This window comes from Oncorhynchus keta, unplaced genomic scaffold (assembly GCF_023373465.1).
Source record: "Oncorhynchus keta strain PuntledgeMale-10-30-2019 unplaced genomic scaffold, Oket_V2 Un_contig_1398_pilon_pilon, whole genome shotgun sequence".
Classification (NCBI taxonomy): Eukaryota; Metazoa; Chordata; class Actinopteri; order Salmoniformes; family Salmonidae; genus Oncorhynchus; species Oncorhynchus keta.
Window position 1 is genome coordinate 1 of NW_026278475.1, and position 7,626 is coordinate 7,626.

At 47.6% G+C, this 7,626-nt stretch overlaps 1 long non-coding RNA gene across 1 annotated transcript; it reads right to left on the bottom strand.

Moving 5' to 3' along the window:
* Positions 1 to 44: 44 nt before the first annotated feature.
* On the bottom strand, positions 45 to 4,855 carry LOC127918311 (uncharacterized). The gene is made up of 3 exons (XR_008099758.1): positions 4,487 to 4,855; positions 4,064 to 4,176; positions 45 to 1,166 (listed from the first exon to the last, which is right to left on the bottom strand). It is a non-coding gene; the product is annotated as an uncharacterized LOC127918311 (long non-coding RNA).
* Between the last annotated feature and the right edge of the window lie 2,771 nt (positions 4,856 to 7,626).

The following is a 7,626-nucleotide window of genomic DNA, read 5'->3' on the forward strand; positions in this document are numbered from 1 at the left end:
ATTACTTGTTTTAATTTGAATACATTATAAATGATCAGGTTCAATTGTGTGCTGCCTTAGGATGTGTGCCAATCTAGCCACTGTCTAGTAAACACCGTGCACTTCTCCTTTACCGTTTCAAAACATAACCTAGGTCTCACACCTGTTATTTACCCGAAGGTCATACAAACTTGGTATTAGTACATCGACTTAATACCTAATGTACCACAATCATACGGTTCGACTCTCTCAAACCTTCAAACATACATCAGTTCGAATCACTCAAACCTTACAAACATACGTAAGTTCGAATCACTCAAAGCTGCAAACATACATCAGTTCGAATCACTCAAACCTTACAAACATACGTCAGTTTGAATCACTCAATTTAAATAATAAAAATGTGCAGTTATTTATCTTCCCTTACTCTTATGCAATACAACCAGGTACTATAACCCTTATAAGGATCTATAAACCTTTCATTCAAACTTGATACCAGCTACAACTGAAATATCTAATGTACTACATATGCTTCAGCAACCATCCAATGTAACACAGGTCTTTTTAATTTGTTGGCCTGCAAATTCTATCCGTAGATCATTCACTCTGATACAGCGCGCCCACTTATATCCCAGTAGTACTGCACTCACTCTAAATTTACCCAAAGTAAATATCCATTTATACTAGAAAAATGTCCTCATGCACACCAGTACACAGCATTCATTGTTACATTGCGATCCTGCTCACACACACACTAGTAAATTCCTTTAACCGATCTGATTCACCGTCATTCAAACAACTGGGTACGCGTTACACCAACCGACCCATTTAGTACATTACATTAGTTGTTATACCATAAGAGCGATCGATCAGTTCAAAATTGCATTTACCACTATGTATTCCTCATGATCCTTTACCAATATAAATTAATAGAATTTGGTTACATACATCAAACAGGTGTCTCACAAAACTAAATTTGGATAACGCCAATGTGCAGAACTTTAGTTTTTCACAACAGGTGTCTGCTTACCTTTTTTAGTTGACCGGTCAGGATTTGTGAGACACACCGTCCGACGACAGCGTCCGACGACAGTACTGGCCAATCGGCTGGCACACCAATGTCCAGCGAAGTCCTTCACCAGATCACGTTCGGTGTCACCAATTGTACGGGTTGTGTCAATTCGAATCTGGTATCAGGATAAATATGACAATGAGTCACCGATTGTATGCTATGTATTTTTTATTAGCTAAGCAATAAGTGGTAAATGCAATTTTCGTATATACGGGCTCTCTGTCCCACCTCGTAGGGCAAAACAGAGAACTGACTTGTTCCTAACAAAGATATTATAATATACTCTGATGACAGAAGTAGTTCCTGCTTCCGAGCCGGCCTGTCAGAGTAGAGACTGGGCGTGGTTTAGACTCACCCAGCCTATCGTTGATTGTTGGCGCAGAGGCTGGTCCCAGCCCCCTAAGCGCTTCAGCGGTCAGTCGTTGTAGCTGTGTAGAATATGCAGTTAAGGAACCTAGCTCCTGTTATCTAACAAAAGACTGTTTGTTCTCGCAACACTACGTTCTGATTGTGCCCCCCAACTCATTGCACAGGTCCTGTCTTCATGTTATTCTGTATTTTTCCATCATGACAAAACTAAACGTGGCGGTGTTCGCCTTAGCAATCTCACTAGGATAAAGACCTCCTCCATTCCTGTCACTATTGAAAGAGATCATGATACCTCACATCTCAAAATAGGGCTACTTAATGTCAGATCCCTTACTTCAAAGGCAATTATAGTCAATGAACTTATCATAATCTTGATGTGATTGGCCTGACTGAAACATGGCTTTAGCTTGATGAATTTACTGTGTTAAATGAGGCCTCACCTCCTGGCTACACTAGTGACCATATCCCCGTGCATCCTGCGGAGGTGTTGCTAACATTTACGATAGCAGATTTAAATTTACAAAAAAAAAAAAAAGACGTTTTCATCTTTTGAGCTTCTAGTCATGAAATCTATGTAGCCTACTCAATCACTTTTTTAGCTACTGTTTACAGGCCTCCTGGGCCATATACAGCGTTCCTCATTGAGTTCCCTGAATTCCTATCGGACCTTGTAGTCATAGCAGATAATATTCAAATTTGTTGGTGACTTTAATATTCACATGGAAAAGTCCACAGACCCACTCCAAAAGGCTTTCATCATCGACTCAGTGGGTTTTGTCCAACATGTCTCTGGACCTACTCACTGTCACAGTCATACTCTGGACCTAGTTTTGTCCCATAGGATAAATGTTGTGGATCTTAATGTTTTTCCTCATAATCCTGGACTATCGGACCACCATTTTATTACGTTTGCAATTGCAACAAATAATCTGCTCAGACCGCAACCAAGGAACATCAAAAGTCGTGCTATAAATTCACAGACGACACAAAGATTCTTTGATGTCCTTCCAGACTCCCTCTGTCTACCCAAGGACGCCAGAGGACAAAAATCAGTTAACCACCTAACTGAGGAACTCAATTTAACCTTGAGCAATACCCTAGATGCAGTTGCAACCCTAAAAAACTAAAAACATTGCTCATAAGAAACTAGCTCCCTGGTATACAGAAAATACCCGAGCTCTGAAGCAAGCTTCCAGAAAATTGGAACGGAAATGGCGCCACACCAAACTGGAAGTCTTCCGACTAGCTTGGAAAGACAGTACCGTGCAGTATCGAAGAGCCCTTGCTGCTGCTCGATCATCCTATTTTTCCAACTTAATTGAGGAAAATAAGAACAATCCGAAATTCGTTTTTGATACTGTCGCAAAGCTAACTACAAAGCAGCATTCCCCAAGAGAGGATGGCTTTCACTTCAGCAGTAATAAATTCATGAACTTCTTTGAGGAAAAGATGATTATTAGAAAGCAAATTACGGACTCCTCTTTAAATCTGCGTATTCCTTCAAAGCTCATTTGTCCTGAGTCTGCACAACTCTGCCAGGACCTAGGATCAAGAGAGACACTCAAGTGTGTTAGTACTATATCTCTTGACACAACGATGAAAATGATCATGGCCTCTAAACGTTCCATACTGGACCCTATTCCAACTAAACTACTGAAAGAGCTGCTTCTTGTGCTTGGACATAATAAATACATAATAAACGGATCTCTATCCACCGGATGTGTACCAAACTCACTAAAAGTGGCAGTAATAAAGCCTCTCTTGAAAAAGCCAAACCTTGACCCAGAAAATATAAAAAACTATCGGCCTATATCGAATCTTCCATTCCTCTCAATGTTTTTAGAAAAGGCTGTTGCGCAGCAACTCACTGCCTTCCTGAAGACAAACAATGAATACAAAATGCTTCAGTCTGTTTTAGACCCCATCATAGCACTGAGACTGCACTTGTGAAGGTGGTAAATGATCTTTTAATGGCATCAGACCGAGGCTCTGCATCTGTCCTCGTGCTCCTAGACCTTAGTACTGCTTTTTTTTGTGTGAATTTAAGTATGCTCTCTCTAATTCTCTCTTTCACTCTTTCTTTCTCTCTCGGAGGAGGACATGAGCCCTGGGACCATGCCTCATGACTACCTGGCATGATGACTCCTTGCTGTCCCCAGTCCACCTGGCTGTGCTGCTGCTCCAGTTTCAACTGTTCTGCCTGTGATTATTATTATTTGACCATGCGGGTCATTTATGAACATTTGAACATCTTGGCCATGTTCTGTAATAATCTCCACACGGCACAGCCAGAAGAGGACTGGCCACCCCACATAGCCTGGTTCCTCTCTAGGTTTCTTCCTAGGTTTTGGCCTTTCTAGGGAGTTTTTCCTAGCCACCGTGCTTCTACACCTGCATTGCTTGCTGTTTGGGGTTTTAGGCTGGGTTTCTGTACAGCACTTTGAGATATCAGCTGATGTACGAAGGGCTATATAAATACATTTGATTTGATTTGATTTGATTCACCGCGATTTGCAGTCGAACTAGAGATTCCGAATCAGTGAAACAGAAACAAGGTCGGCACAGTTCCTACACCCGCTATCACTAATTCTGACATCTTGGGGAGATGAGAGTCGTAGGCTGAACCAATTATAGGGTACGAACCTAGAAAGCCTGAGCTTATTCAGTAGTCCCATTGTATTACGACCGGTGGTAGCCGGTAGCAAAGGGTAAGTCCTAGGGGGTAAGACCCGGGTGGGGTTGGTTACCTGCTATACCTGTAACGAGAGGGTGAAAGTCTCAGCCGCAGTGGCCATGCGGCAGTAGAGTGGGTGTGGATGGATAAAGTGACATGCTTGTGTACTAGGATAAAATGTTGCCATTCAGGGTTAGAAGAAAAGCAGTAGCAATAAAGAGAGGTTGGTTTTATGCCCTGTTGGGGTGGGGAACCATGACAGATTATGTGGAAATAGGAAGACAAGTGTGAATCATTTTGGTAATGTGTGTTATCAACAACAGTGATATTTGAACAGATTAGAGATGACTATCCATAACAATAAAATCCTTCATACAGTGAGGTTAGGTTACCATACTTGTCCTGCCCCACAGCTGTAGACACAGCCTTCTCCAGGTCCTCAGACACTAGCTGGAGATCCATTACAGGATGTCTGTCACCTCACTGAGCCCCTATTGCAGGTTCGGGGTCACATCCACTTGAATGTCCTTCATATGACGAACCTCCTACAGAGCAAATGAGGAAAACATGATATATGTTTAGTAGCAATAGAATATGGGAATTTGATCTCAACGCTACCTACAGCTAACATATTTATTTATGTATGTGATCTATGTAAATAAATAAATATATCACACCTGTAAAACTGTGAAGGACTATAGGTGGAGGCCTACCCATTTCCCAGGAGCATTGTAAAACGTGGATTTGGGTACAGTGTTTATTTCCCCTAATATCTTTGAAGATTACACCTAAAATAATTAGGCCTACTTCTTTCTACTGCTGATCTGAGACCATTAGGGTTAATCATTACAGATATAAATGCAATATATGGAGTAGAAAAGATTGCCTGCCCACCAACTTGATAAGAATCAACATATGTTCTACATGGTCTATTTCTATCTGAACGTAACAACTCAATCAAGCTTGTTAATTGATCGTTAAGCCATGTTTGTCAGGTAAACGGTCATTAGTGGCCTATATAAGCCTCATACAGGCCATGGGAAGACATTACCTGTTGATAACACAGATTATTTTCATGATCATGGGAGGTGTGAGAGAATTGCTGCTCGTTGTGATGACTGTGGGGGTTGTCAAAGGTTGGTTCACTAATGTTTAAGGGATTTGTTTGGTAAATATGCTTAACTTTATAAGTTGGGTATTAATATTTGACTGTCTGTATCTTCGCGTTGGTCATCTTTTATTCTTCACTGCTATTAATATATGTAGCTATTTTGTGCGAACTCAACTTCTGTCAACACTTTCTCCTCAGTTTCTTGTTACCCTGTTGGAAAGTCCCAGAAGCAAGATCAAGTCTCTCTGCAGAGGAGACTTGGAGGTAATTGTTTATTTCCACAACCCTTCTAGCTATGTTCTTTGTCACTGTCTATGGTGCTGCTGTGTTTGACACTCATTCAACAGCATAGAGTAACTCGGTCTAAATAATGCTGTCAAACCTTTTGCTTGTGTACCTTAACCTACATTTTTCAGAGCTGTCATCAAATGACGTCTCCATTGTGCATGCCCTGGCCTTGCTCCGATCCATAGGGTCTAACGCTAAACAAGCCAGAGAAGGTACGGCCTGAAACGTATACTTTGAAACCTGTTGGGTTCATGTTGCTCAAAATTCGATTAGCAATTTGGCCTAGACCGTGTAGAACAGATGTGTTGCTGTAGAATACCCAACTGTTCCTTTTGTTTTCTCTCAAGAGTATTTAGAGACCAATGAAGTAGAATCCCAAGCTTCTCCAAACCATGGTATTTCTCTGGCAAATTATGCCCTGTCCTCTGAGGAGAAGCTGAGGCGCATGTCCTCTGACGACGCCACTGCTGCGACCGGCCCGTCCTCTGACGACGCCACCTCTGAAGCTGCGACCGGCCCGTCCTCTGACGACGCCACCTCTGAAGCTGCGACCGGCCCGTCCTCTGACGACGCCACCTCTGAAGCTGCGACCGGCCCGTCCTCTGACGACGCCACCTCTGAAGCTGCGACCGGCCCGTCCTCTGACGACGCCACCTCTGAAGCTGCGACCGGCCCGTCCTCTGACGACGCCACCTCTGAAGCTGCGACCGGCCCGTCCTCTGACGACGCCACCTCTGAAGCTGCGACCGGCCCGTCCTCTGACGACGCCACCTCTCTGGACCGGCCCGTCCTCTGACGACGCCACCTCTGCGACCGGCCCGTCCTCTGCCACCTCTGACGCCACCTCTGCGACCGGCCCGTCCTCTGACGACGCCACCTCTGAAGCTGCGACCGGCCCGCCACCCTCTGACCGGCCCGTCCTCGACGCCACCTCTGAAGCTGCGACCGGCCCGTCCTCTGACGACGCCACCTCTGAAGCTGCGACCGGCCCGTCCTCTGACGACCACCTCTGAAGCTGCGACCGGCCCGTCCTGACGACGCCACCTCTGACCGGCCCGTCCTCTGACGACGCCACCTCTGAAGCTGCGACCGGCCCGTCCTCTGACGACGCCACCTCTGAAGCTGCGACCGGCCCGTCCTCTGACGACGCCACCTCTGACGCTGCCCGACTCGGCCCGTCCTCTGACGACGCCACCTCTGAAGCTGCGACCGGCCCGTCCTCTGACGACGCCACCTCTGAAGCTGCGACCGGCCCGTCCTCTGACGACGCCACCTCTGAAGCTGCGACCGGCCCGTCCTCTGACGACGCCACCTCTGAAGCTGCGACCGGCCCGTCTGGTGACGACGCCACCTCTGAAGCTGCGACCGGCCTGTCCTCTGACGACGCCACCTCTGAAGCTGCGACCGGCCCGTCCTCTGACGACGCCACCTCTGAAGCTGCGACCGGCCCTTCCTCTGACGCCACCTCTGACGCCACCTCTGAAGCTGCGACCGCGACCGGCCCGTCCTCTGACGACGCCACCTCTGAAGCTGCGACCGGCCCGTCCTCTGACGACGCCACCTCTGAAGCTGCGACCGGCCCGTCCTCTGACGACGCCACCTCTGAAGCTGCGACCGGCCCGTCCTCCGACGACCTCTGACGCTGCGACCGGCCCTGACGCTGCCTCTGAAGCTGCGACCGGCCCGTCCTCCGACGACGCCACCTCTGAAGCTGCGACCGGCCCGTCCTCTGACGACGCCACCTCTGAAGCTGCGACCGGCCCGTCCTCTGACGACGCCACCTCTGAAGCTGCGACCGGCCCGTCCTCTGACGACGCCACCTCTGAAGCTGCGACCGGCCCGTCCTCTGACGACGCCACCTCTGAAGCTGCGACCGGCCCGTCCTCTGACGACGCCACCTCTGAAGCTGCGACCGGCCCGTCCTCTGACGACGCCACCTCTGAAGCTGCGACCGGCCCGTCCTCTGACGACGCCACCTCTGAAGCTGCGACCGGCCCTCTGGTGACGCCACCTCTGAACTGGCCCGCTGCGCCACCTCCGGCCTGTCCTCTGACGACGCCACCTCTGAAGCTGCGACCGGCCCGTCCTCTGACGACGCCACCTCTGAAGCTGCGACCGGCCCGTCCTCTGACG